The sequence below is a fragment of the Micrasema longulum genome, unplaced genomic scaffold (assembly GCF_059751315.1).
Source record: "Micrasema longulum isolate JH-2025_06_02 unplaced genomic scaffold, ASM5975131v1 h1tg000328l, whole genome shotgun sequence".
In the NCBI taxonomy this organism is placed as follows: Eukaryota; Metazoa; Arthropoda; class Insecta; order Trichoptera; family Brachycentridae; genus Micrasema; species Micrasema longulum.
In genome coordinates this window covers 733,410-748,989 of record NW_028277532.1, presented here as the reverse complement: position 1 = coordinate 748,989, position 15,580 = coordinate 733,410, and the positions used below count along the sequence as shown (strand labels likewise).

At 30.6% G+C, this 15,580-nt stretch overlaps 1 protein-coding gene across 1 annotated transcript in view; it reads left to right on the top strand.

Moving 5' to 3' along the window:
- Nucleotides 1-3,164: 3,164 nt before the first annotated feature.
- The window catches only part of LOC148282455 (uncharacterized), a 34,248-nt gene continuing 21,832 nt past the window's right edge, over nucleotides 3,165-15,580 (top strand). Inside the window, exon 1 of the mRNA XM_088225073.1 lies at nucleotides 3,165-3,398. The gene's annotated coding sequence lies outside the window, so the exon portion shown is untranslated. The remainder of the gene's footprint in view (nucleotides 3,399-15,580) is intronic.

Sequence of the window (15,580 nt, the reverse complement as noted above, 5' to 3'; positions counted from 1 at the left end):
AATGAAATACTACTTATTTTACCTTATATATTTTATTTACGACAATTTATGCAATAACTTCGGTAAGTCCCTTATAATTGGACTTAATAAAATTTATTTATTAAATGTTTTTCACGCTTAAAATAATATTTTTTTGTTCCAAAAAAAATAATCTATACTATACAAGGCTGATGCGATCCCTCTACTAAATTTCCTTTTTTAGGATTTTTACTTGAGTTGCCCTCCATTCTAAAACACTCGTCTAGAATTATTCTATTTTTCCACATAAAAAAACTGTATTCTTCATTTGTCCGGACTCAGCATAAAATAATTTAACTCAATGAAAAGTAAAGATTATAAAGGAACCCACAATTTTATGAAGCGACTTAAAATTCAAGTAATACTAATAAAGACATCAACGCACTGTCATCACAAAACCTCATAATAAAATGCTTTGGAATGCTGATATTAAACATTAGGTGTTTAAATGTTAATCTGTTTATGTTAATTCATTTTTATTCAACCAACATAACATTCAAATTAAACCAAAATATTGAAGGCATCAAAATTAAACTACGTATCAGGCCGAAAAATGGCTCGATTTAAGGTACAAAACTCTCCAATGAAGATGTTCCGTGTTTTTTCATATATTTTAATTTGTTGAAAGACTATAAATCTAAGCCAACACTTAATTTTTTTTCGGTTTTATATGTCGTATTATCAGCGCTATGATTTTTAATAGTTCTGAAATAACTCCGCGCGTGACGTTTGAGGTTTTTCTCCGTCAGTTCTCCCGATTGGTTCGTTTACGTAAAGCAAACTGGATATCCTTCATCGCTCTCATAGCATTGGTTGGTTCATATGAACCAGTGACGTGATTTAAAGTAGTGCATTTTAATTACAATATTTTTAATTATTTTTTTTGTATTTTTTTTAAGAAACAGCCGTACAATTTAATGCTTTAATTTTAACCACGCGCAAGAAAACATTTTTCGTATCCAATTTCCTGTAGGGCTAAAGTTTTGCATTGTAAACGTATTTGTCTTTTAAATAAAGTTGTTCACTGATGTGAAATATGTCAATCTTTAAAGATATCATGTTCAGCTGCCTGACTGTTCTTCCTGTCAGCGTGATCCGAGGCAGGTTGGTTCTAGAAGCAGGGAGGTAAAACAGTCTGTGTTCATGCTGTCGGAGATGTCTATTCTATGTCTATCTAAAATGGCCGAGTTCTCGATAAAACCTCGTATCAACTTGAAAAAAGAGTCAGTGTAAACACATCATTTTTAAAGCGATAAGGCCAAGAAGAAAACAAAGGGATAGAGTCACGGATAATTTTCATTATTTCTCATGTAGAAGATACCTCAGAAATTTCAATTTATATTAAAGTTTCCTTCGATATTACTATACCTAAGAACTGCAATGAAAGGCGTTCTTTCTTTGTAAATATTTATTTTTCTAAGATTGAAATAGAAATCAAGAGGGCTCTGGCACTGCAGGAACCCTCGAGGCTTAACACGACTATTGTTTTGGGAGCTAGTCAATAAAAACAAAATTGGATTTCACCCGCGTTGAAAAATCCATGTATTATTACTAAAAACGCAAAGTCAATAAATATAATATATTTTATGTACACAACGGAAATAAGTGACTACGTAGTGCACAAAAAATGCATTCACATACGTTTGTATGGTAATATATATAATTGAAAGTAGATTTTGCACAATATGGAACAGAGGTTTTGTAAATATACCTTAGTAAATATTGTGATTGTATCTAAGCATCAATTTTACTATGACTCTTGGAAATCAGGAAATGTAATATCTTATACAACAGTATTTTTTCTTTGCGATTTCCGCTTAAGAATTATTTTTTAAATATATTTTAATATTAAGTTAAAATAAAAAATATTTTTTGGTTTTGTTACATGACATTTTACAGCTTTTTTGTTTATAATTTTGTACAAACCACATTAATTAATCACAACTCATTCATCATTTTAAAGTTTACTAATTCATCATCAGGAATTATTCTTACTTAATTTGAATTATTATACCCGTCACAAAATATTGAAAGAATTATTAAGGTGGAAAAAAGGGGTACTACAATTTAATTTATTATTAATTAATAAAGAATTTTTTGGTTGGTATATTCACGAATACAGCTCTTAATTGAAACAGTTTAAACGAATTTTTAAAGGAAAAAGTATTCAATATATTTGAAGATTTATAAATCCTTTAATTCATTTTTCATGTAAAAAAAACAGGTAAAGCACCTCGAGCGTAAGACTGATCATTTTGAGTGAGTTACACCACAAAAGGCATACAAATGCAATGCATATACATCATGAGATGCAGAAAAGGGAATGGTTAAAACTAACCCGTTTTTATTTCTCTGATCTAGGATAACATTGTTTGTTAAAAAAACGTATCTATTTGGATAAATTTATTACAAATTCATCTGAATTTATTGTTTTAACTATCGTTTGCGCATTAAAAAAATATTCATTGTTTGTTTTATATGAATGAATATTTTTAAAATAATTTTAAAAACGTTCAATTGGTTTTTTGTTGTATTATTAAATAATAATACAGTATAAAGCTTTATTCTAGATAAAACGAAATTTGTGGCAAGAGGCACCTACACGTCACAACAATGAGCTTCGTATGCAGTTCCATTCTATAAAGCCAACAAAGATTCACAAAGTGGTACAAATTATGAAGAAAATATTTATTCCAATATTTTAATTATAAAAATGGTTAAGGGCTCGAATTGGGCAAAAAACATACTGTGGGGATAACTACGGGCAAATAGAAATATAGTAGTTTCAATTTTTTTTTTAAATACGAACGCTAAGAAAAAGAAGAATTGTTTACTATAAACAAATTACTATTTCTCTTTATAATACGTGAACATAGATAATCGTATAAAACTATGGGCGAAAACGCCAAAAAATACCTTAGCTGTAGGCACAATTTATTAAACTTCTTACAAGGGTGTTAACTTAAAGTTATAATATATTTGCCTTAAAGGAGAAACTCAAAGGTACAGATATATTTATAATCAACAAAATGTTTAATAAAATTATTTGAATTCTCGTGTCGTTGATTCCAATCGATTTCTTCGTCTTGAAGATAAATGCGTGTGTTACGTCACACAATATAACAGTTTATAGTGACCGTAGTGGCATAAGACAGTACAGAACAAACTGCCAACCGGTAGCGGTAGTATGCGTAATATATAACTCGGTCATCTTCGCACGAAGGCAGTAACGTTTCGTCTTTCGTCTTAGAAAGTCTTTCACTTCAATTGAAAGTTTTATGGTGTTTTTGTTTTATTTATATTTTATTTTAATTCAATTTCGTTAGCATAAGTGATTGTGAGTTGTGATAGTGTGAGTCAAGTGAATCTTATCATATAAGGTGAGATTTATAATCAAAATTTTAATTTGTATTTTTGCGAAGTTCCAATATAACATGCACAAATGATTTTTTGTAAAAAAAATCTTAATATGGCTTAACACGAGCATAGATACAAAAGTCATAATTAGTTCCTGAATATTTCATTTTTTTTTTTTTTTTAATCAATATTTTTATTTTCTACCTCTCTAATCGAGCAAGATACTTGTGTTAAGAAAGGAAGGGTATTTTACCGATTCCTTTTTTTTTATTGCACCACAACAGGCTAGGCTAAATTATAGTGGTGAATTATACCATGAAACACCCAGGCTTGAGAAAAATCATATTAGATTGTTTTGTATTCTCACCGAAAATCGAACCCAGAACCTTACGTGTGAGAATGAAGCGTCTTATTTACTATACCACAAAAGCCACCAATAATATAGATGGATAAACATACTTAAATTATTTTTAACAAAGCGAAATTCCCGCAACTGGTCATAAATTATTTCATTTAGTTTTAAAATGTATAATTATACTTAATAAATCAAAATTTAAAACCGTTTTTTACACATAAGGTCGTAATTTAATAATTCAGTCAGATGAATAACACATACATCAACAAAGCTCATTCACATCACAAAAATCAATAGTTGGAAGAATTGAAAAAATATGGATGTTCAAACGTCGGCAGAAGGATAAACGTTACACAGCGTGTAACATGCCTACTTCAACCAGCCAAAAGTGGGTCACAAAACCCTTAAAATACCTAGACTTCTACATTCATTTCTCTAATATATTCTTTATGTCTGTTGTAATATGTTCATCATTATAACTCCCTAGGGGGTTGAATCCAGTCCTTGTCTTCAAAAATTAGGACATACTAAAATTATAGTTAGGCACAATAATTAATACAGTATAAGTTATTCAATTCTTACTAGATTTTCATAAGAAATTAATTTCAACAACTTCAGTCTTATTTATCCGCATGTTTTTTTCATTGGAATTTATTGCGACAAAGAAGGAAAACATTTTTGAGAAGGAAATTTGATAGTCTAGGCATTTGCAGAGCTTATGAGTTTACGTTCACTGATTCAAATAACCAATTTTTAATATTCTGCCAAAGTAATAAAATGCCTATTTCCTCACCTCTTCTATCTGTTGACTTTTGTTGAGTAAAAGAGCTCATTCAGAATTCATTTTTACTTGTCTAATGAAAGCTTACAAACAGTGGTTTTGGAAATAAAAGTATGTTTTATTATCAGGAATCTGTGATCCTTAAAACTAGTTTGTCAGAGTTAAAAATTTATTGCTGTTTATATTTTCAGATTATTGTTACATTGGTTATAATTAAGTATGTTGAGTACCAAACAGATTTATTGAAAACCACTTTTTTTTAGTATTTCAACTTTAGCAACAATTAAAAAAAATGTTTTTGCAACACATTTAAAATGTTGATGTCCAACGAATATCAGCATGTATTGCAGATTATGTACATACGTTTATCAGATTGTTTAAGGTATTTGACTTATTTTTCATTGTCTAACGTTGTTCAACTCTGACATTTCAAAGGTACCTTTAAAGACGTACTGAATTGGCCAGAAAATGTATCATACACAAACTTAATTAAATATGTATGGCAATCTGAGCGAACAGTCTCTCCAAAATCGAATCCACCACAATGGAAAAGCTCATTTCGTCCATATTTTAAAAGCTCAATCACAAATAACTATTATCGTGCTAATAAGCGACGTGATAACAATTCCTCTCCATGGTTTATCGTATTTGCGATCACAATGGAACATCCGTGAACACCTAATGTAAAATGTCAAAATATTTACGTTTCGCGACGTATTATCCTGCTGCGCCATCACATATTTGAATTTCACCGGTGTAAATATGGAAAATATTCCAAAACTGCTATTTTTATTTATTTATTTATTATTTATCGTGCCATTTAGTGCGTTTAGCCGGCGGTTGGCAAGCCAAATGCCTTGGGTTATGTTATAAAGTAATGGGTTTAAGTGTTTGTGTTCTTTTTTTCTCCGTGTATGCCAGTAACTTTTTTATTCATGTTGTTTATATGCACAAGTATTTTGTATTTTGTTTTTGTAATAGGAAAATATCATATACTACGAATGCCGATAAAAATATATGAAATGAATTTATAATAATTAATTGTATTTTCAAAATCAATATCAATATGATGGAGAAATGTGTTTATTCATAAATGCAAAAAAATAATTTAATTGCTAGAAAAATGCGATGTGTTTGGCCTTGATTGTTGTGAGGTCAAGATTCGTCATATTGTTCTACACAAATTTCAATGGCCAGGAACAAATAAACATGAATCGTGACGTATTAGGGGCGTGGCCAATGGAATGACCGTTTTTGCGGGAATTCGAAATTACAAATTATAAGAATTTTTTATGCTACTAATAATTAGTAAAAAGATTTTTTTTACAGGACAATATTACGTAGACATTTATTACGTTAAAAATGATATTTTTAAAAGTGATATTTCCCTATTACGTTTTTTATACTTCGTTAAAGGCGTACACCGTTAAAAAAATAACTTTACTTAAAATTTACACAGAAAAAATCCGTCGAAGATTTCGTAGTTCGGTAACTTTTCACCTGTTACGATTTCAAACGTAACTTATATAAATAGGAATAACCTTGACCAACGTTTCCCCTGATCTTGATTTATTAAGTGTCGGTTCACCTTACTACACATTACATACAACCGTTGGATGTAGCAAGTAATATATTCATTACATAAATGCTCCGCCTCACAACGCAACGGTTCGATGTACAGTTAGAAATTCGAAAATAATTGCTCGTCACCGCAAACCGCACTCGCACGCGCTTAACGAAAATCCACAAGTCGTACCATACAAAACCGGCTCAACAAACCACCAGTTAAAAGTAACCAGATACTTGACAAATACGACATAGCCAGCTTAACCACAAACTATACGTGGAAATATACACATTATCTAATATCAACTGTCGGTTAGATTTGACCAGCGAGTGTACTGAATCTATTTAGGTTAATGGGAAAAAAGTAACATACCCATATTGAAATACAGTCAGAACGGTACAAGTGCCTACGTTTGTGTGTCTTTACTAATATTTTTTGTTGTTAATTATATTTATTTTATTTTCATATCGTACACGAATTCCGCAGTGTCCCAGTAAACCTACTCACGAATAAAGAATGTCCCCATTTAGATATTTGACGATGCTTTAATAGGTGCATTTTGATATAAATTTTAATAATTTTGCATGTCATTAACCTCGAATGTGTTTTTCGGAAAATTTACGCCTTTTGACACTAATAATAGGTTACGTGTCTCGTTAAATAGTTAAGATAAAAATGTAGGTCACTCAAAAATTATTATAAAATTTATAATATGGAATAAAACAGATTTTTATATTCTTCGTTATCTAACTAAAATATTATTGGACAATTATTCATGTAACTTATTAAATTCATAAATCACTCCCTTCAACAAGTCTAAATGCGTCAAATTAAGAAAAAAACTACACTAAAAACATTTTTATGATGGCGATTTTTAACCACAGATCAATATAAAACAAATAACTCCATATAAATTTGTAATACTTATTCAACAACAATTATTATTTGTCTAAACGACATTAATTGTTATTTTAATTCTCAATACTTATGTTGTGACTGCCACATTTTGTATTATAGCAGTCTTGACGAATTATAAAAAATATAATTAAAAATATCATGTTAAAATTACATTATTTATTTATTTAACAAATTTTAGTCTCCATTTCTTTACGGGCTGTCTAACCCTTCATGTGATGCAGACTGTATATATAAGTTAGAAGTTGATGAACAGAAAGCAGATAGCTGCTAAACTGATCTCTTTCAGTATATTTGGTTTATATATTATACTTCCAGAAATCAGCTTATGGATTGTAAATGTTTCCCAAGAAAAAATTGAAGACGAGATTCAAGGGTGTTGTAATTCAGCATCCTTATCAAATAAAACTAATATATAACTTACTTTACTTGACCTTTACGACTGAACTGTTAAAAAAACACTCCGGTTTGAAATACTTAATGAAAATTGAAACGATACATTTTTTACATAAAATTGCATTGGAAAATATACAAGACAATGTCATAACATTAATAAAAAATTCTGACATACACAAATATAACATTAGACAATAATAACTATCACATTAAAAAAGACAAAGACAACCGCGGGGCAGTAAAAAATACCATACAGTGGACTTAAAGGTAATGGCTTCTCTTTCTGCTTAATATATTTGGAGACGAATTTAAAATAAACCCTTTAAATCACATCATCATTCCACTAACTAGAACCACCCAATGAGAGGCCATAAGATCTACAAATGCCTAGACCTCCATATTCTCTTGTCTAAAATATTTATTTATTAAGGAAAGGAAATCAAACAGTCTTTGTATAAATGCCAGGTACAAAAGAACAATTTTAAAAAAGCAAGAGCAATCACAGATTTCGCATTTATTTATTATGAATGTAGGAGTAGAGGGGGAAAATAACTGAATTCTAAAAAAAGGAAAAATGTGAATATTAGATAAAAAGTACATAAAAGGGAGAGAACATATTGTTTGTAGTTATACATTAATCAGTCAATCGTATTATTTATCATCAAATTTAAAAAGGTATTACATTTTAAAAATTAATTTAATATACAATAATGTTTCAGTATTTTTTTACTACTACAAAAATTATTTTATCATCATTATTATCATTCCTCTTCCGCACGTAATGATGTATAAGGCACTGCATTGATACACCGATCACAGCGTATCTTGATTTGGTTTCATGAAGTTAAGATAATCAGTCTTACGCTTCAGGTACCAGTCCAGGGACTATAAAATAAGTGTAAAAATAACCTTTTAAATAATATTTTATACCAACTATGTCGGGAATCCACCCCGAAACCTCTTGCATGCTAGAAAACGCGCTGACCATTACACCACGAGGCCGACAATTATTTTAAACGTGATTAAAACACCGAAGCCCGCTTTCGTCATACGAATGCTTTTTTAAGTTGAAATAAAAATCTTCATTTTGTTTGAGTGAAAAAAAAGTAGTTTTATTGTTATCAAAATAATTATTTTATTTTCTTATTAAAAATTCTTCAAAGGAAGAAATTATCTCATTTAGCCTTTAAGTTATGTTTTAGAAATTGCACAATCACAAAATATTGTTTCCTGAACATTTCGTTTAATGTTACCCTGTAGTTTTTTTTTTAAAGAAACAGATTTAAAATATTATGAACAATTAACAAGATTATATTCCTTATTGGATGTCTTTAATAAATACATTTATTTTAATATGGAATGTATGTAGGTCAAAGCCCTCTTATATTGACCTCGATAACTCGATCCCTTTTAAGGAATGCCGGTTAAATCGAAGACCGGCGCAATTTGTATCCTCGATACAACGCATTTCTCCATTGACTTTGGTAAAATTATGACAAACTAAAATAAAAATATTTTCTTCTTTACATTGATTATGTGAGTAGCATAAAAAATATTATTCACTATTTGAATGATTATAACTTCAGTTTTTACTCGCACAAAATTAATATTTAAGTAGCAAAGAATTTACAGGAAATGTATAAATTTTCCTCGTTCCACAGATGTTCAAAATTTTACCGTTCTGAGCTTTAATTATGATGGAAAGATAAAAATTTTTCTTTTCTATGTGAAAAATAGAATATGTTTAGAATTTGTTTTTCTTAACATGTTCAATTACCGGATACCGACAAAGATATATTGTTTTTTTTGCAAATATACACACTTTCATACATAAATATCGCTATAAGTTTATACCGTCTCAGTATATACCGATAAAAATAGCCGCTCATAATCGCGGCCCTGGTCAATAGCTACGTTGCTGATAAACACAAACATTTATTTCTTATCGTGGCGCATTTTTGATGAATTGCGGCACTAAGGTAATTCTGAATGAAAATATGTAATTAATTATTCATTAATTGCGCTTTTATCATTATTTTATTGAAAAATGCATTTTTTACGTTTTTTTTCAATTGAAATTAAACGAAACTTGGTTTGCGGAAGCTTTACACTATATTGATTTTTAAAAATACCATAACAATATAATTTAGGGCTTTTGCACATAATGGTATATATAATCTTACCTTATTTTTTGTTTTGTGAAAATAAAAGATGAAAAGAACCTGAACTATAATTTTATGGTACTTATTACAATCAATATAGTGTAAAGTTTCCGCAAAACGAAGTTTTGTATAATTTCCATTGAAAATAAACGTAAAAATTGTATTTTTCAATAAAAAATTATAAAAGCGCCATCTCTGAATATTAGTTTCGTATTTTCGTTTAGAATCACATTAATTTATTTCGGCGTCAGTATCAGATCTCTGAAATAGACCTTATCTTTAAGGTATCCCGACAAAAAAATCCAGTGGCAACAGGTTTGGGAAACGGGCAGGGTATTCTATGGGACCTATTCATCCAAGCCATCTGTTTGGAAGATTCTCTTCAAGATATGATTTTACATCACGATTATCGAGTGGAGGTGCTCCGTTCTGTTAGAAATAAAATTCACCAATTTCATTGACAGTATGTACCATTGTTGGAATGTAACTTTTTCATTTGCAACGTCTTAAAACGCAACGAACACTAGATTTGCTAATGCCAACCTCACGACTTGTTTGTGTTACAGATTTTTCGGATGTTTTTCTTGTCTGCTAAAGTTTGTTAATTATATAACATCATCAGCAGATCTATTCGTTTCAAACTTAACTTTTGTCTTATTAAATTGTTATAGTCCTTAAAATATTCATTTATTTATTTAACTTTTTGTACATAATGTTTTTTGTACATTGGCGGGCCTATTGCCAAATGGCAATTTCTTCTAACCAACCAAAAAAATTGAAGTTTTATTTTTATAAGTCAAGTTACGGAACATATTCAATAGAAAAAAAAAAGATTAAAAAGTTTAAAATATATAAAAATAGAAATAAACGTATTTGTTTATAAATTACCTTAAATCAAAACTATTACTCAATGCGAAAAAGGAAAAAAGACCAAAGAGGAAAAAGGAAAGGAGGAGAGATTAAGGAAGAGAAAGGAGATGTTTCTTCAGACGTGATTTAAACAGAGATAATGTAGTAACATCTTTGATGGTGGATGGGAGATGATTCCACAGTCGAGCCGCATGGACACTATATGAGTTAGAGAAGAAAGAGGAATTGTGGATGGGTATTAAGAGAGTGCCTTGAGAATTAGAACGGAGAGGTAAACCATGAACTGATAAGCGTTGATCTCTTAGGCTTGATAAATATAGCTAGATTAGAATGACCGCTGTCAAACTAATTTCATTAGTGATGGGAAATTACTGATTACTGATAATATCGATTTTATCAGTTATTTCATGCAATCATGATTCTCTGTTTAAGAAAATTGATAAAAAAAACCGCAAAAACAAGCCTATTAAAGTATGTTGAATACAATTATTTACCAAAAATAAGACATTTATACTTTTTTGGTGAAAATTATCAAACGAATTATTTTTTTATTTGATCAAATTACATTGATCAATTTGTCCCATCTCTAACGATTTTGCAAAATAATGTAACCTTGTAAGAACGTCGTTAATAACTAGGTTTATTTTAGTTTTTTTTTAGTTTTATAGCTGATTTCATATATTTATGTTGATTTATATGTCAAGAATTGTATTAAATTAAATTAATTAACTAACCAAATACGAATGATTTTTTGTGCGTCAATATAAATCACTCCTTAGACGTTACTACAAAGTTATGTCGTCAGTTTTTGTGACAACTGTCATTCTAATCATCTTACATTTTAAGGACTATAGTTACGTAATTGGGTCAGCCTGAAACTCCCTGCGATATTGTTTTTGTACTTCTGCTATATTTTCTTACTTCCAATGACATTTGAATTTTTTTTTTTGTTTTAAAAATTTTATTTTGTTCCACTTTTTATTTTAAGTAACTGAAAGAAAGATAAAAAAATCAAAAAGTTATGATTCATCCAACACCGAGTACATTAAAAAAAAAATATATATGGTACATAATAACACATTTAATCGCAAATACTGAGAGAGTTACGCAAATTATAAACACGTAAGCATACAATTTATATTTGTGTTTTTTTGCATCACAATAGGCCAAGAGGCCCAATTACAATGGTGAATTCCAATACTGATCTCTTAGCCTTGATAAAACTCACATTAGATTACCAGGAAACGAACCCAGTTAATTGTGAATTGAAATATGTATCGATAGATTGGTTTGCCTGTCATGTTCGCGATCGTCAACAGATAGGAGTCGATGACCTGGGATTTTCGCACACCTGGAATTAGCAGGTTTTAAAGCGAAGGTATTTAGTACACCGACAGTTATGCATACACAAGGCAGGTACACTCATCACACTCGTACACTCGTGTGTCGAAATACCCGATCACTTTTATTTTCTTTCGCACTAGTCTCACCACATTAAAAAAATGAAAAAGAAAAGTTATTATGATCGTGGTCAATAGGACATTACATGAAATGCAGCGTTTCATCTGTTAAGGTAATGTGAGTACTCTCACGCTTCAGGTGACAATAAAATAATGGATTAAGGGATTCAAAAGCCTACCATCCACCAACATATATATATGTATATACGAGTATAGGTTGATATGGGGCTCTGTAAACTGCGTATAAAAAAGTTTAAAAAAATATTATTGGAATACAAACTCTAAGCATAGTTTTAACAACTATTTGATGTCGATAATGCTAAGAATAGAATCTGAGGTGCTATCCTGAATCTTCTCGCGGGGTAGAGAGTGGTTCATTTGTGATTTTTTTTTTATGAATTTAAATTGAATTTTCTTTTGTGTAGGCCTCGTGGTGTAGTCGTCGCATTTGCCTACCATGCAAGAGGTCTCGGGTTCGATTCTTGAAATGGTTGACATGAAATATTTATTTAAAAAGGCGTTTTTGCGCTAGAATATTTCATAGTCCCTGGACTGGCACCTGAAGCGTAAGACTGATCATCTTACTGAGCGATTACAAAGCCGGTTCCTTTAACGTCTCGATACGTATATTATTATTATGGATTACTTATATAGCGCCATTTTCGTAATATAATACCTCGAGGGCGCTTTAAAAAGTGATTCTATTGATAAAAAAAATAATTGAAGCTTTTAAATTTGTAATTTAATCAAAACAATTTATTTTGTTATGACATGCTACGGATGTTTACTCAGAAAGATAGTAAAACAGATGGAAAAAATACAATAACTTAATTTATTTTTTAAAGTGGCAACATTTTGACACCTAGGTACTGATAGGGCAGAATCTATTCACATGTTTTGTGCATCTAGGCATTCGTTTTCAAAACTGACGTTATGTCGGAACTCAATTCGACTTCAAAATTTACTTATTTCTGTCATGTTTTTAATGGGCTTTTTAAAAAAAAGTGCCATTTTCAGGACGATTCGAAATTTAAATAGATCGTAATTAAAGTAAAATTCCTAGATGGAATAAAATTTTTGTGACTTGATGCGTAGATATTCGTATCTAGGGGAACTAAACCCATCGGTACAAACCGATGTACTTTATCAAAACTTGAAGGTGGGGGGATTGGTAGTGTATCTTCGGAATCACTCGAGAGAATTTATTTTCAAGTATACCGTCATGGTGAAGGTATGACGTTTTTAGCTTCACATCATAATCGAGACCCTGTTCCTTTTTTGCTATTTTGAATCTTCAAAATGCAATCGCCTAAATTGTATGTTGTTTGATGTTGTCAAGATATAAAAATGATATTAATGAATGATTGTATTTTTCTTGTGGAGTATTAAGGTCACAATATTGATTGCATAGCGGTACGTTGATCGGAATTTGTACCGTATGAACGTTATGTACGAGACTGACACGATATTATTTGATATCCTGTGCCTTATATGCATGTTAGCACATATTTATTTAGATCTAAATTTGTTGCAACAGAGAAGAAAAACCTTTTGAGAAACAAATATGCAAGTCTCGGCATTTACAGGGCTTTTGACCGGTCATTGGCTGGTTCGCTTTATTCACTGTGCAACATTCACCATTCTGCCTGTGTTTAAACATTCACATTTCCTGAACTCTTCCATCTATTGACTTTTGATATTTTAGTATATATTTTGGTATTTGGAACCTCTGCTCCCGCAGGGAGTCCTTCTTTATTCAAGGCCGTTCTTTCATTGTAAATATCCGTGTTTTTACTTATGTTTGTTGTGTTAGTTATGTTTGTTGTGCTACTATAGTTTTAAGAAATTGTTTTTGTATATTTGGATACGTTTATTTATGTAAATTATTTGTGTGAATACATATTTTTTGAATAATAAAAACAGAGGCATTGATGGGATCCTGAGGGGTGGGGACGACGTGTTGGCCTCTGTCTATACATCCTTCAACCCCCTCCTTAATCTGCATAGAGTTTGTATTCCTTAGGAATATTTATAATAACTTTTCTCTATGTGCGGCTGACAGAGAGTCCCCCAGAACTCTATAACAGCTGCGGGTGGATGGTAGGCTTAAGGATCTCCCCTCAATGTTGACTTTTGATTTAATACGATATGATACGATTTGATATGATACGTCTTTTTTAAGGCTTAATAGGTTTGAATTATTTGGCCGGTGGAGGGGTGGTAGCGGTTCTGGTTCTCCCGACCGAACTTGTTTTTTCCGGTTTACAAACAAGCCAATGAACTAACATACCCCATCGCCGTCAGAATGGGGAAAATTGGGAAAAAAATTAAAGACAAATTGACTGTATAAACTTATTATGGTTATTTTGACGGCGAGAGGGGCATTGAAAGCAGTAAATCTAAATTCAAAATACAAAAATTCGTGAATCTTTTGTAAACAAAGATTTTTAAAAAAAACGGAAAAATTGCGGAACGGAAAAGAGGCCACAAGACCTTTACAACAGATCCGGGTAAGTGGGTGGGGCTTTCAAAGTTGACGTTTGAGAAGTTAATGACAGGTCATATGCCCCGTTAATGTCTAGACTTCCAAATTCCCGTCTTAAAATTTTTTTCGAAAATTTTAATCGATTTTATTTATTTTGTAAGAAAGAGTATTATCTTTTTTCAAAAATTGTTTTCTTTTTACAAAAACAGCAGATACACTATACGCTTTTAAGTGTTTTTAGATAGTCCTAGCTCCAATAAAAGACAATTCATTAAAAAAAACTTACAATTGAGGAAGTTCAGTGGTTTAAAAAAAAAGGTATCTAAATAGTTAACTATCAAACTAAGCGAAATTAAAATATATATATTGATTTGTATCCATAGAATTATGAATAGTTCAGAAGGAGCGTAGAATTATATTTGAATACATCGGACTGTGTCCGAAAATTTCCTCACTGTCCCACTTTCGCCGCGCGCATTCGTGATGTCGCCGCGTAATTTTGCACGTTGGGAAAAAATATAATTATAACACAAATATAAAGTGTAAAAAATTTCAATCTGTTAATTTCTCTAAAAGTTGTGCATGTGAAAATATTGATTGACACAACAGAGAAGATAAGTAAAGGGTCATTTAATAAGAGTAATTGAATTAATGAACTGTGAACTTAAACCAAATTTTATTTTACATAAAACTGATATTTTTATATCATGTTAAATAATATTTGACGTTTTAAAGATAATGTCGGTCAAATGTCCACCACAGAGTTGTTCAATCCGAGGTCCAGTTTTCATTAATTCTCTCATTAGATGAGCAAAGTAGGGTTACAAAAATTACTACTCTGGCAACACTAACGAAATGTCTATTTAGATTTTTTCGACAATCTGACAGATGGAAAAAGAATTTAATCTTTAAGTAATGTATTTGCTACTTACACATTTATTTACTAATTACACACGAAATGTGATCCTATCCTGTTTCTTTAAGATCCAGCAGTATTTCTACACTTTAAAAGAGTTGCGTACTGATCGACGCCGACGTCTACAAAGAAACTAATGGGTCAAAACATAATACTACTCATTTATGAGTAGTTTAGTCATCTTCTGTTTGATGCTCGTATGCTTTTTCTGGACTATTCTTAATTCTATGTTTGTATTGTATTATCAGCGCTATGATTGTTCTAAGCTTAGAGTAATAACCTAATCGAGTCACTCATA